Source organism: Cervus canadensis, chromosome 3, assembly GCF_019320065.1.
Source record: "Cervus canadensis isolate Bull #8, Minnesota chromosome 3, ASM1932006v1, whole genome shotgun sequence".
Classification (NCBI taxonomy): domain Eukaryota; kingdom Metazoa; phylum Chordata; class Mammalia; order Artiodactyla; family Cervidae; genus Cervus; species Cervus canadensis.
The window spans coordinates 107,623,858-107,638,989 of NC_057388.1; the positions used below are offsets into that span (position 1 = coordinate 107,623,858).

Sequence of the window (15,132 nt, forward strand, 5' to 3'; positions counted from 1 at the left end):
TTTTCACTGAAGATTCTGAATGAAACATAAGAATAAGCTAAATAAGAATCTCTCTGTCTCTTTTTCTCTTACTCTCTACATTATCAACCCCCGTGGCCCCGACCTTTTCTGAGCAAAGTCCAATTCTTGCAAGGCCTTGAAGCCAAGTATTTCATGTCTAGCTTGGAAAGAAGGGTGGTGTGGAAGGCCAGGAATCTCTCTCAAGAATGTCTCAGTGGGAACTTGAAGCTCCGATGGAAACGCATTGGACAGAGGGGATGCTGTGTTAGCAATTCAGGGTCCAACAGTGCCTGAGGGGCTGGCTTTTCCCCAGTCTCCATCCAGCTTGGCACTGGCAAGGTGCACGTTTCCTTTAAAAAGAGGGCTGGATGCTGCCTAGGGTCCATCACTGCACGTCCCTTTATTCACTGACTTCCAGGAGCTGGCTTGGACCCACACTCTGGCCTCCTTGAACTTCAGTCCCCCCAGGCTGGGTTCTGCATGTTCTGTCTCTGGGACTTAGAGGAATTCTCTGTTCACCTGTGCACTGCACCAGTTGATGGATGCCTGAAACCCTCCTAAGAGGTGATAAGCCTTTTTGCAACCCCATGCGATGACCCAGAAGACGCCTGTTCCCTGGGGAGCCCGTGGATGTGAGCTCGTGATCCCCAGGGGCTCTTGCTGGTGTTGATCATTTACTAAGAGCTGTGGGAGGGGTGATGGGGGGAGGCCAGAGTGCATGGAGGAGGCTGGGCCTCCAGCATCAGTGTCAGGAGGTGGCCTGAGGGTCAGGAGCTGGCCCTGGTCTGATATCCTCAGATGCACAACCTGCTGGTCTTGGGGGCCTCTCCTCAACAGGGCACCTGACAAGGGATCCTCATGCATCCCTGTACCTCAGGGGCCCAGCTCCACTTACCACTCTGACTCTCCCTCCTGTTGCAGGAAGGGGGACCCCTTCCAGGGCCCGAAACTGGGCTCTTGTCTAACACTCAGAAATGAACTGCCCGAGGAGACACATGTCTGACAAAGCCAGAGATTTTATTGGGAAGGGGCGCCCGGGCGGAGAGCGGGAGGGTCAGGGAATCCAGGAGAACTGCCTTGCCACGTGGCTTGCTGTCTCGGGTTTATGGTGATGGGGTTAGTTTCCGGGTGTCTTAGCCAATCCTTCTGACTCAGAGTCCTTCCTGGTGGTGCAGTAATGTCAGCCAAGATGGAGGCCAGAGAGGAGGATTCTGGGAGGTGTCGGCCACGTGGTGTCTCCTTTTGACCTTTCCCGCACTCTTCCGGTGGGGGGTGGCTTATTAGTTCCCTGTTCCGTTCCAGGACCTCCGGTGTAAAACAGCTCAGGCAAATGGTTACCGTGGTGCCTGGCCAGGGCGGGCGGTTTCAGTCAGTGTGCTTCCCCTAACAGTCCCACCCACACAAAGCATCTTCTTCCGCCTGCTCTTCCGCCTGACTGTGTCCAGTCAGCACAGAACAGGAAGGACAAGCCCTGTGCTGACTGGCAGGGCCACTGCGCTCAGAGCCGACCTTCCCAAATGCTGGCCGGGACTCCGCTGGGAGGCAGGCACGGCCAGCGGTGCCAACTGTGAACTAGCCCGCACGGGGCTGGGGGTTCCTGCCCCCTGACTTTCTCCTATTTGCCGCTCAGTTCCCTTTTTGACAGGGCTTCCCTGGTGGCTCAGCTGGTAAAGAATCCACTTGCAATGCAGGAGACCCCGGTTCAATTCCTGGGTCGGGAAGATCCCTTGGAGAAGGGATAGGCTACCCACTCCAGTATTCTGGCCTGGAGAACTTCCTGGACTATACAGTCCATGGAGTTGCAAAGAGTTGGAGGGGAAGGAGCGATTTCAGCAGGTAGATTGAGTCAGCACTTCAGACCCTCGTCCTGGGGGGTTGAAGGACTGTGGCCCAGCCCCTCCCAGAGGATGGGGGACGCAGGGCTCTGGGGCGGGGCAGGCCAATGGCACTCCCCCAGGCTCCCTTTACCTCCCCCTCAGAGCTCCACGTGCTGTCTGATGACTTGCTCTGTTTTCCTCCCGCCCCTTCCTAGCGTCAGTCTCCATCGCGAACACCCCCAGGAAGCCGCACACCCTCTCCATTCAGCTCCCGCTGCGCGCGGTGAATGAACAAGGAACCCAGAGGAGTTTTTCATAATTATCGCCAGAAAAATGTGTCTGCCAGCTTCCGGGTTTATAAAAACCAATTTTGCTTCCCCCGAAGCCAGCCGTGTTTATTAAACATGTAATAGAGCATTTACGTTTAAGAGTGGGGACCTCTCGACCCCCGTCAGCCCAGTGATGCTGCAGGTTTGGGGAAAGAGAACGGGAAAATGGTGCAGCCCAGGCTGAGCCCCCTCCCCGCTCCCTCCTCGTTCTCCCTCCCCCTCCCTCCGCTCCCCCTCCCTCCCCAGAGAGCGGCTCCCACTTAGGCAAATGAGCATCTGCTTCGAGCTCTGAAAGTGGTCCAGGGAGGATGCTGTTCCTGGCCTGTGGAACAATCCCCCGACTGTCAGCGGACATAAGATGGTGTGAGAAGCCCTGGTTATGGCAGTGGTTCCAGAATGCCCAGGCTCTGATCTGTCTGGACGTTCACCTGGCAGTGAGCACATGCTCCTGCCTTCTGCCTGTGAAGTCGTGTGTGTGCATGTGTGCGCACATGTATGTGCTTGTGCATGTGTTTCCGTGTGTGTGCACGTGTGTTAATCACCTCTGTAAAGACCCTGTGTCCACATAAGGTCACATCCAGCGGTATTGGGTATTAAGGCTGCAACATCTGAATCAGGGGGACAAAAGACTCAGGATGACTTTTTTCAAATAAGCTGCTATTTAACAGAAGAACAGACCTGTCCCAGTGCTGTGACTCTACTCTCTTCTGTCGCCAGCAGGAGCACTTGTATGGTCTGGGATGACAAAGGGAGAGGACTGGGAGCAGCCACGTGCTTTCCTCTTGTCTTATTTGGAAACTGAAGCATGACTTTGTAGGAGCATGTTTGAGAGGGGGAGAAGGGGGAGAGAGAGAGACAGAGAAAGTGGATTCCAGTTTGTCATTGAGAGTGGATTGGGCATGATGATGCATGAATGTTTTGCCATGAATTTTGGACATAGGGTAAGAAACCCAACAAACCTACAGTGGTTGTTCTGTGTAAGTCAGGAATCACTTGGCTGGTTGGGGGGAGGGCAGGGCTTGGCCTGATCGATAACGCGCTTCATGAGTTTGAACAGGAACTTTGAGATATGAAGATTAATATTGAGGTGGATACATGTGGCCTCGAGAGATTTTCTACACATCTGCCTTACTGGATTTGTTTTAAGGGTAAAATATGCGAACTTATTAAAGAATGTAAAAGTGTAATGTGAGTTAAAAGAAGCTCTCACTGACTTTCCTCTTAATGCAGAACTATCTCCGTCTCCCACACAAGCGCCCCGCCCCAGAACAGTAACTGTTGTCACCTGGGAAGAGTAGGGGCTTTTCACTCCAGCGGGAATCAAGCCTGTCCAATATGACATATTAACTAGGGTATGTGTGTACATACATACATAGGTGTGCCATCAAAGGGGACTGAAGAAGTCAATTTGGATTCACTTTTAGGGCATGCCATTACGTCAGGAAAGAATGCGAAGAGAAAGCACATGTGGTTTCTTCTGTTAAAAAGCTCACCATTAATCCTGTCTCATTTCTAGAGACATTCAAGCTGCAAACAGAATAGTGTATGATTGAGTGTGTTCCAGAATCTTTAGCTGAGACTCACGGAGGCCCTGACGCCCTTCTAGTATCTGAGGACCCGGCTGCTGTCCGGACGGTCCCTCCCCAGGCACTGGTAGGTCTGAGCCGAGCTCAGCTGCAGGAGGGGTGCCCTGGGGTGGGGTGCTGAGACCCCAGTGCTCTCTTGTGCACCCGCATGGATTTGGGAAATGCAGCTGTTAAATGCAGAAGCAGAGATTCAATACAGCAGGTGCCTCTTGGGTGCGGGAGCTGCCTTCCAAGATTCCCAGTCCACGCCCATTGCGTGTGTGGGGATGAGGCCACAGGCACACGTGTGACTGGTGTTGGAGGGTAGGACGGACTGCGTGTGCACCCAGGACACAACCAGCGTGTGGCAGGTGAGCAGGGACACAGGCCGGAAGCAGCAGGATGGGGAAGACAGGAGGATTCAAGTGGGAAGGAAAGATCCAAAATGCCAAAGGTCAAAGAGGACCAAACAAGAGGCTCATAGTGTCTCCAGAGCTGTTCTGAGGTCCAGCGAGGACCTAGGTTGCAGTGTGACTAGGAGACAGACAGACAGACACCCATACACACAAAGCTGAGATCATGAGTGTAGAACTCCACCTGGAAGTCCAGCTACTAATTGCAGCTACAGCATACTAGTCATAAGGCCAGGTGAGGAAAGGGAGTTGTTTTTTTTTTTTTTTCTCTTTTTCATCATGTAGTATCTAAAAATATTCCTCTGTGAAGGTGAGATGCTCCTGGATTGAAGAGCGTTGAGAGGAATCTGGTGGGTGGGGTGGAGATGGAGAACACAGGAGCAAGAGCCTTGAATCCCCAAGGAAGCCGCTGCTTTATTTACCACCTGGTTTTATCTAAATGTTTCTACTCTCCTGGGTTCCCAGATGTATCGCCCACCCCTCTGTATTTAGACTGAGGGACCCAGTCTTCAGGAAATTGCCTTGCTCTGCCCAAATCTCATGCTTGGCAATCATCACTCAGCTTGTGCTATAGTTAGAGAACTAACAAGTAATTGACCAGCCTGACCACAAGGCATTTTACAGCTGGGCTGGGACTTATTTAGGTATGACAACCTCGTACCCACTCTAGCACCAAACATAAGAAACGTTCCTTTGTCTGTTTTCCTCTCGGACACAACATAATCCAGAGAAACCTTTACTAGATGTATCTCACTGCCAGTTGAACAGTTTTGTACTTTGAGGGCATTTGTTTTTGTGGATTGCAGTGGACTCTACGTCTTAATTGCAGACTTACTGCCTATTGTTCTTTGTGTTGAGAATAACATAGGATTTAATGTTTGACATATTAAGTGCTCAGTTAACATGACACTAACTTTTCTACATGTGTATTATTTCTTTGTAGCTACTATTCCTGAGTAACTGGCAGCTGCATTGTGAAACAGATATGATCATTTGTAGATCATTAAATTAGGGCAACTGTTTCCACGTAATATGGGCGGTTGATGTATCACTGGGTGAATCTTGTTGAGATTCTAATCCATATTTTAATCCTCTCAAGTATATGGAAATCAAATAAAGTGCTGAATGAATGTTTTTCCTTGAGAGGATCCCATCTAGAAGGGCAGTTTGGTTTTGACAGGCACACACTGTACTATGCTCTGAGTTCATTCCAGAAGCGCCCAGCCTAAGGACTGAGATGTGGGGGACCAAGGTTTTGTGTACATCTTAGGGTGGGCATCTCGGTTCTGCCTGGTGAGGAAAGGACATCTTGAAAGGCATATTTATTCCTTACTATACTCCAGACTTATTGTATTAATAGTTTATAAGTCTCAGCTAAATCTCTAGGGCAAGATAAATCACTTCCTTCATCAGGAGAACTTGAGAGGAAAACAAGAATTCAGTTATAACAATTTATGGCGAATGCTTAAAATTAGCAGACCCCGCAGTCTTTCAAGGTCTAGTCAAGTACAGAAGTCATTCAGATACAGTTTAGAAAGACTTACCATAGGAAGCTCTAAATCTTTGCATAGTCAAGTGTGTCTCAATACAGGAGAAAATTGTTTTTGTGAACCTTTCCCTGGAACAGAATTTTCATGCTGTCTTCTGTAATCTTACCATGTGGTGGGCGAGGCTGGAGAGGGACAAAGCCAGTATTTATCTCTAGCCTGCAGCAGTGAAGGGAGCTAGCTCTGAAGGTATTCCTTGAAGGAGCACTGAAAATAAATACAAATACTGTCATTATCTTTCTTATTTGATACTCTCACCCACTTCTCAAAACATTCTTTATCTCCCTTTAAAAGTCCAGTGTGCCTCAAATCTATATTTCATTTTATCCTCAAAACCACAAGAATTAAATGAGGGTCTGTGTTATCACTGCAACTTTAAAGATAAGGAGGTTGGAGACAGGAGTTTGGGATAATTTCCTAAGGTCACACAGCCGGCTAGAGATAGGACCAGAACAGAGCTGTGGATCTCCTGGTGTTTTTTTTTTTTTTTTTTTTTCCTAAGCAAAAAGTGTCTAATCTCTTCTAGATACATTTACTCTCAAAATGCTGTGTGTTTTTGCTGAAGCTCATGATTCAGGGCTTCTTGTTGTTCAGGAGACGGCTGATGGCTACGGGGAGAGCTGTGAGAGATCTCACCACCACCTCTGCTCACTTACTGCATCTTTTGGGCAACCATGTGGCTTTTCGGCATCCCAGTTTCCTCCTCTGTGAAATCACTGAGCTGAAAGAGGAGTGGCTGCTGGTCACCTGGACTAAACTCAGGGATTTGAGATTTTGTTGTTGTTGTTATGTCCTTGTATCAGTCAGGGTTTTCCAGAGAAATGGCTATGAAAGGGTGTGTGTGTGTGTGTGTGTGTGTGTACACATACATAAAGAGATTAGGAATCTAACTTTTGTTAGTCTTGCAATTCTATTTTCAAGAAAGGAAATTCTTTCTTAAAAAGAGATTTTAGGGATTTGGCTCACACAGTTGTACTGGCAGGTATGAAATCCTGTAGGTCAGATCAGCAGATTGAAAACTCAGAAGTGGTTTCTATGTTACCGTCTTGAGGCAGAATTTCTTCTTTCCCTTGAAACAAAACGTTTTCCTTTTAAGACCTTCAACTGATTGGATGAGGCCCACCCACATTCTGGAGGGCAATCTACTTAAAGTCAGCTGATTATAGATGTTAATCATGTCTACAAAATCCCTTCACAGAAATATCTGGAGTAGCATTGGACTAAAGGACTCGGCACCATAGCCTAGCCAAATGGACACATAATATTAGCCAACACAACTGTATGCAAAGTCTCTTTGGACTACGATGTGTGTTTGTAAAATACATCCATCACTACTACAATGCTGTGTGTCTCTGGTCAAGATATACCTAAACTGCACAGCAAACTACAACCAAGTATATTTAATCCTAAAGAATTTCCTTAAAGACTAAATTGCCAACCTAAGAACATTTCAAATAATTGAGCGTGTGTCTCTCCTTGCCCATTTGCTAATTTTCGTATTTCAAATTTGAGGACTCTTTGATTCTCGTCATTGCACAAATAGTCATAATTGTTCAAGAAGGTTGATCTGGTCCATGCATCATGGAAGTGATTTAAAACAGAGGCTGAAATGAAAGCTCAATACATACCATGGTTGAGCAGGTAAGAAAAATGAGCCCAAGGAGGCAGAAATGATGAGTGGTAGGTGGGCAGCAGGGGCCAAGGTGACCTGGAGACCACCAACCTTTCCGAGGATGATCTCACCAATTGTCACAATGTGGGAGTGGGGACCCCCAGTGCCCAGAGCTCCTAGTATTTTAAGATAAACTGTAAATATGGATTATTATATAAAATTTAAAATTTGTACAGCATTGGCAATTAATGTTTAAAAATTAAACTTTATTTGGCTCAGAAGCCTTCTTTAGCCTGCAGGCTACCCTAGTGGCATCTATGGAGTTCAGCCAAGCCTCTTTGCTCCATGGTGTGGTTATGAATAAGAAGGAGAAAAATGTGCTGGAAAATGAGACAGTGGGATGTGGTTTCACAGTAGCCTGAACAGAAAGCCCTGATAGGTTTCTACAGACTCTATTCTTCATCCTGTCTTAGTAAAGATCATATAAACAGCTTTGATGGAGAAATCAAACCTTCTTGGAGGAAAAAGTCATCATCATCACCATCATCACTGTGGATACATTTAAGTGCTTACTGTGGCCTATTTAGTACTTACATGCATTGGGTTATATAGTGAAAAAGTGAAAGTGAAAGTTGCTCAGTCGTGTCGGACTCTTTGTGACCCCATGGACTATATAGTCCATGGAATTCTCCAGGTCAGAATACTGGAGTGGGTAGCCTTTCCCTTCTGCAGGGAGTCTTCCAAACCCAGGGATCGAACCCAGGTCTCCCATGTTGCAGGTGGATTCCCTATCAACTGAGCTACCAGGGAAGCCCAAGAATGCTGGAGGGGGTAGTCTATCTCTTCTCCAGCGGATCTTCCAGACTCAGGAATTGAACCAGGGTCTCCTACATTGCAGGCGGATTCTTTACCAGCTGAGCTACCAGGGAAACCCCTGGGTTATATAATGTCATAGTCATTGTTGCGTAGGTCCTGTTATCGTCTTGTTGCAGGTACTGTTTTAGAGCCGAGCACATTCGGCACAGGTGGTATCAAGTAAATGGTCACACACGTAGTGAATGGACGAGGACAGGGATGATCTCAGAGCCTATGTATTTGACCAGGATGCTGTCTCAGTTACGAAATCTGAGGGTAACGTGAAGAAGGAGGAAGTCGTGGTCATGTGGATGACAGGTTGCGCCCTTCTTTCCCTCCTGCCGGGACTCGTTGGACTGTGAGCCGAGGACGGTGTGACCTGGGAAGCCTGCAGATGCACCAGGTGGGGCCGGGGCAGGGAGAGGCGTCCCCAGTCTCCCTGGCTTCCCCACGGGCACCCGCCGGCCCAGCCTGCCTGACTCAGGAATCCAGGCTGCTTGGCTGGGCATCTTCTGCAGTTCCCCAAGGCTGGGCTGATTTAAGCTACTCTCGGGAGGACCATGGCCCTCTGTCTTTTTCAAGGATTTTAGCCTCTCCTTGGGCAGATTTCTGAAAGGCGAGCCAAATGCGGCTGCAAGCTTTCTTCCACCGCTCAGCCAAGCACAGCTTTGGCCCGTTGTGGGTGGGAGGTCCTGCCAGTGCAGCCCTCCTTAGTCGTCTTGCCCTGTGTTCATCCGTGCCTGCTTCTAGAAGCAGCTCCCCGCCCACTGTGCATCTAAGCAGCGCCTTGCAAACCACCCTCAGTGCGAGAGCCTCGAGGGTTTTCCCAGCAGTAAAAAAATAAAGCAAACAGAACCCAGATACGATCTTCCTTCTAAATTTCGGATGATAAAGAAGTTATAAGAAGGCTGACTCTGATAAGTCTCTTTGTTAAGCTTTTCTTTACATCGCTTCTAAATTCAGGGATGACCCGCAAGAGGAGATGACTCCCCATCGCTAACACAGAGCAGGACCCCGTGGACTTTCCTGGGACAGACCACACCCCCCGCCCCCGGCCATAGTGTCCTTCTCCTGCCGCTTGTCTGTAGACAAACTTCAGCCGGAGTGTAAATTTAATCGGAGAACTGAGAAAACGCAGAAGCAAAGGAATGAGTCAAACAAGACCAAATAATAATGGTTGAGTCATTAAGCAAAGTCAAGGACCTTTAGATCCTCCCCAAGGGCTGTGCATAACATTCTGAGCCATGTCCTGCGAGCTGTTGTGTAGATGCTGAAACCTCCCCCAGGTGGGAGAAGTTAGTGACGTGATGACCAGCCAGTAGCCGTGATAAAGGCCGCCACAGTTCTGAGAACTGGCCGCGAAGAAATGCCACCAGCCCCGGAACTGAAGGCTGACTGTATAAAACAATCAAGATGATGCTGACCAGACCACCAATGGCCAATTGCAAGGTGAGAGGGGACGGTGCTGTTCTGCGTGTAGCCCCTCCGTCTACCTCTGCACCTTTGAAACCCCCCTTTGAAAGCTCTTGCCCCCTGATAATTAGTGGGAAGCTGGCCTTTGGACACGAGTCTGGCTTTTCCCCTAGTTGCCAGCCTGTGAAATAAAGCTACCTTTATTTTCTATCAACGCTTGCCTCTCAAGGGATGAGCAGCCGGGCCTGAGTTCAGTAACATCGCCCATGAGGTTCAGCTGGAGAGGCAATTGTTCAAGCAACAGGTGGATGCAGCCAGTGGCATGGTCTTCAGGGTTCTCAGGTATCGGACATTAAGGGCAGAATCTGAGAGAGAACGTGGGTGAGGGTGCGAAGGACTTACCATGTTCATCCCACTCCTGAGTCCTCCTGGGTCATTATGAGAGTGGCAGACTCTCCCCTGGATGGGTTGACCGGCAGGGCCTGTCATGGGGAAGGGGAGCACCTTCAGCCGTTCTGATGACCCCCCTGGAGCTGTGCCCTGCCTCTCAGAGCTTCAGGAACAATGGATGGGAGATGCTCCCCACCCACGTGACACTTCGCAGTCTGACACAGACATCTGGAGACTGGAGCTGCCCGTCTTCCTCGTTCACAGGGTGCAGGCCCCCCGTCTAGAGGGGAGGAGATTGAGGTCTCGGTGGGGGTGGTGCTGTTGTTTAGCCCGTGTTGTGGAAGCCCCCCACTCAGCTTTAACTCAGCGGGTCCTGCCTCCCACTCTCCGCTCTCTGTGTTTGCTGGTGTTTGGGCACAAATTCAGAGCTACTTCTTTCTGTTTCTCATTCCACTTTCACATGGAGAAGCGCATTTATGTACGTCCTCAACAAGTTTAGATGCTCTTTGGTAACTGTGAACAGGCTGGATGACTCGTGAGCTTAGGGCAGGGGAGCTGCTGTAGTCGGTAGACTTGGCAGTAGATGAAGTGTCGTGTGTTCGTGGCTCAGTCACGTCCGACTCTTTGCAACCGCTGGACTGTAGCCTGCCAGGCTCCTCTGTCCATGAGATTCTCCAGGCAAGAATATTGGAGCAGGTAGCCGTTCCCTTCTCCAGGGGATCTTCCCGACCCAGGGCTGGAACCCAGATCTCCTGCATTGCAGACAGATTCTTTAACACCTGAGCCACTGGGGAAGCCCCAGGCAAGCGGAGCCTTAATAGATAAAGGCTCATCCATAATAAATGTCTGCTTCATGCCAGTGTAATAAGCTAGTAGGCTGGGAGCAGGTACATCAAAGTGAGTTCTGCCATCTCCACTGTGCTTCTTCTCATGTTTTATTCTACCTCCTCGCCGGGTAAAGAGCAAGGAGGACTCCACGGGGTCCCCACGTACATCCCCTTCTGCAGGGCAGGACTCAGTCAAGTGACCAGACCCAGCTGCAAGGCAGGCTGGGAAAGGCAGGCAGGGTGGGTGGGCAGAGAAAGGAGGGGAAACTTCTCGTCCCAGACACACCTGCAGATGTGGCCAGGAGCCCTGGGTTTGACATAACACTGGGTACATTTTTTTCGTGACTGACTACGTTTTCTTTTTTCAAATCAGGCATAAAACTTTATTTCTCTGGGCCCTTCTGATGCATGCAGTCACTTGGGAGCCCTGGGTCCTTTCCGATTCTTGTTCCGCCTTCACCTTGGGTGTGGCCAAAGCTGGATCACAGAGCACATTAGTGCCCTAGCTCACGGGGAAGAGAAGGGAACAGGAAGGAGCTCGCGCCTGGACCAGCGTCGGCACGTGTCCCCTCTGTCCACATTCCACACGGAAGAGCCAGCCCGTGGCTGCACCGAGCCGCAAGGGAGGCCGGGAGTGCGTCCAGCTACAGCTCTGCCGCAGGACGGACCGGGGGAGGCAGCTGCCAGTCTGCGTATGATGATACATTTTCCTTGGCTCCCTCATCCATCCATTCATTCCTGTAGGGCCAGACTCTTCTCTGCAGGGGTCCTTCGGTCTCAGCGATTCCTGGCTGGGTGAGCCTCGCTCTGTTTTCTAAGTTGATTAGTTAAGTTGTTCATTTATTTACTTTTGGCTCAGCTGGATCGTTGTTGGTGCTCAGACTTTCTCTGGTCGCAGAGAATGGGGGCTGCTCTCCAGCTGCGGTGCGCCAGCTTCTCGCTGCAGTGGCTTCTCCGGTTGCAGAGCACGGACTTTAGGTGCTCGGGCTTCTGTAGTTGTGGCTCACGGGCTTAGTTGCTCTGCAGTAGGTGGGATCTTCCCGGACCAGGCATTGAACCCGTGTCTCCTGTGTTGACAGGCAGATTCTTTGCCCCTGAGCCATCAGGGAAGCCCCCGGCTTCTTTTTAAACCCCAAGATGGTTGGAGGAGGCTCGCACCCTCAGCATGTCACCTTTCTCCCTCCCAGGTGCCCAGACACAGGACTGCCCCCATCCCCTCATGGCGGCCCCACCCCTGGGGGTGCAGGCAGCAGGGGCAGATGCCACAACTGGAGTCAGTTCTTGGGTGCTGCCCCCGAAAGCCCATGGGCATCTCTGCCTGCACATCTGGCTCACTTCTTGGGCTGTGTAGGGGAAGGCCCTCTTCGCCCCGGGCCTCTGCTCTAGCCCCTGTGAACATGGACAGATTAAAACACAACAAAAACTGCTTCGCAGGCACTTGGAAGCAACCTTCTGTGTGCGCACATGCCCATTCCCTGTGCTTGTGATAACATTCGCCTGCCTGGCAGAGACAGCCATCCAGGGAACACACGCGCTCACCTGCCAGTGCATTGAGATCCTCTAAAGAAAGGCATTTGGTGGCAGAAAATTAACGATGGCGTATCGGAGGCAGGCCAAGAACTTGGTCTCCGCTCTGTTCTGCTGGGGGCTCTTTTGATGCTGCTGGTCACTGAGGGTAAGAGAATGACAATGACTCTTTTTTCCTGCAGTATAAATAGCAGGCTCCTGACCTCAGGTCTGCAGCCCTTCGTTCCTGGCACTGAGCTTGCCTGCTGTTAACAGGCCTCTGTCCACCCAGATGTCCTGGTGCCCACGAGTGACTACACAGGCTCAGCTGGCTTTGGGTCCAGGGCCCCCTCCACTGGCATATTTTGGGGAGATTCAATTTGTTGCATTTTTTTTTTTATTGCAGCCTCCTTAAGAAAAGGATAAAATTTGTTGAGACAGTTAAAACACACACACACACATTGCCTACAGACACTTCAGGTGGAAAGCCAAATTGTTCACTTTTTCTCCTAATTAATCCCCACTCTTAAAGAATTAAATAGAGTTCATTTTCAACTCTGTTTTGGTATCAGGAGAGCTGATTGCGATGAGATTTATGCCAACTCCCAGTACAAATCATACTTCTGGGTATAATTACTATACAGCGGGATGTTTACTCCTTTCCTTTCCATTTTTTCCCCCTTACCATCCCCTGTTCTTGGTCTTCCTCTCTTGTTAGGATGTGTTTATGGCCTTGCAGCACTGTGTGTGTGCTCAGTCAGCTCCCTGGCGTCCTTGGTGATGGATGAGTTACAGGAGTGCTTGGCCAGAGGGTTGCAGAGGGGCCCAGATTGCATGGGAGTAGACGGGACTACCTATGGGGTGGCTTTTGTCCCTAAGACCACTTGCGGGACTGTGTGTGTGTCTGTCTGTGACGGGGTGGATGCGTGATAATGGACTGATGTAAGTTACACATATTTTAAACTGAAAAATGACAAGTCATATTTCATATTTTAAAATATAATGACTTCTTTATCTTTGGACTCCATTCATTCCGCTTTGGTTTCTGTCAATGCCTTTCTCTGGGAGTGGGCATCAAGTGTGTGCCCCACTGCTCTGCTCCGTCGCTCAGTCGTGTCTGACTCTTTGGGGCCCCCATGGACTGCAGCCCTCCAGGCTTCTCTGTCCATGGGATTTCCCAGGCAAGAATACTGGAGTGGGCTGCCATGTCCTTCTCCAGGGGATCTTCCCAACCCAGGGATTGAGCCCATGCCTCTTGCGTCTCCTGCATTGGCAGGCAGATTCTTTCACCACTGTATCACCTGGGAGGCCCCAAATGTGCGAAAGCAAAGCAATTATTTGTAGAATCTTATTGCGAGGTCCTCATAGGTGCTGTAATTTTAAAGTATGCAAGCACTATATTGGTGCATTATCCAGATAATATATTAACAAGTCAAACGTAAGACTCACATCCCCTTTCAACATGCCCACAATTTATCCTAGGGATTCCTAGAAAGAATTGCTGTCATTACTTGGATATGTAAGTGTCCAATCTTTATATGGGCTTCCTAAGTGGCCCAGTAGTAAAAAATCCACCTGCCAAGCAGGAGACATGAGTTTGATTCCTTGGTGGAAAAGATTCTCTGGAGGAGGAAATGGCAACCCACTCCAGTATTCTTGCTGGGAAATCCCATGGACAGAGGAGCCTGGTGGGCGACAGTCCATGGGGTCACGAAGAGTCGGACATGACTGGGTGACTAACACACAGATATACACAAATACGTTATATACATATATATGTCCATGTGTATACACATTTGGATACTTGTACAAAATTTTGTATGTTTTTTAATTTTTTTTTGTGTGTGTGTGTGTAATAAAGTTTTATTAAAGTATAGAGGAGATAGAGAAAGCTTCTGACATAGGCATCAGAAGGGGGCAAAAGAGTACCCCCTTTGCTAGTGTTAGCAATGGAGTTATATACTCTCCAATGAATCCAAAGAATGTCTGGAGGTTGTAAAGACCTCACCAGACCTACTCCCATAATTTACATTTTAAGATAACAGAGTTGGCCAGAAGGTTTAATCCAAAGATCGTCCTCAGGCAGGATACATCCTTGTAAAGACCAGACCCACTCCCATAATTTGTTTTAAGATAACAGAATTAGCCAGAGGGTTTAATCCAAAGACTGTCCTCAGGCAGGATACATTATTGTTATATAATCCTAAGGAATGTAGAGGAAAAAAAGTAAAAAAGTTTGTCCTTTCTTCCTCCTTGAATATCCCAGACCTCTCTCTCCTTGGGGACCCCTAGACTTCTTATCAACCTGCCTAGGAAATGACTCTCTCATTCCCCCCTTTTCTTTTAGGAGAATTATGTTGCTTAGGGAAAAGGGGCGTCGTTCTCATTCCATAACTGCTTCCGAGCTGACAAGGGGCGTTGTCCCTAAATTGGTGAGGCAACATATTCTCCTAATCCTCAGAGTGAGGATGTCTGATCCAGGGGCTCCAAGTAATAGTTGGAGGAGGCTGTGGCACTCATAGGAGCTCGGACAACTATTTGTAAATTAAAAGCTTTTAGACGGTTAGAAAACCCCATTATACAGTCACAGATGTAAGGCAAAATAGTCATTAAACCAAGTTAAAATCAAAATGAAAAGTCACATTATGTCCATAGTTACATCAGTCCATCTTAAGGTTGTTAGATGCCATCAGTTTAAGAAGAGGCATCACATGCGATTGTTGAAGGTATTTGCAGACTTGGAGAAAGTCCTTTCCTTGAAGTGGAGATGTCCACCATGGGACGCCTTTCACTGATGAAGAGGGGAGTGCTCCGCAGACCCAGCAGTTAGACCGATTGTGGAATGCAGCATAGGAGTG

General features: G+C 49.0%; 1 protein-coding gene across 2 annotated transcripts in view; it reads left to right on the forward strand.

Annotated features, from left to right (window-relative positions):
* DPP6 (dipeptidyl peptidase like 6) overlaps nt 1-15,132 on the forward strand; it is a 1,059,086-nt gene that overhangs the window by 155,503 nt on the left and 888,451 nt on the right. The gene's annotated exons all lie outside the window — the stretch shown is intronic.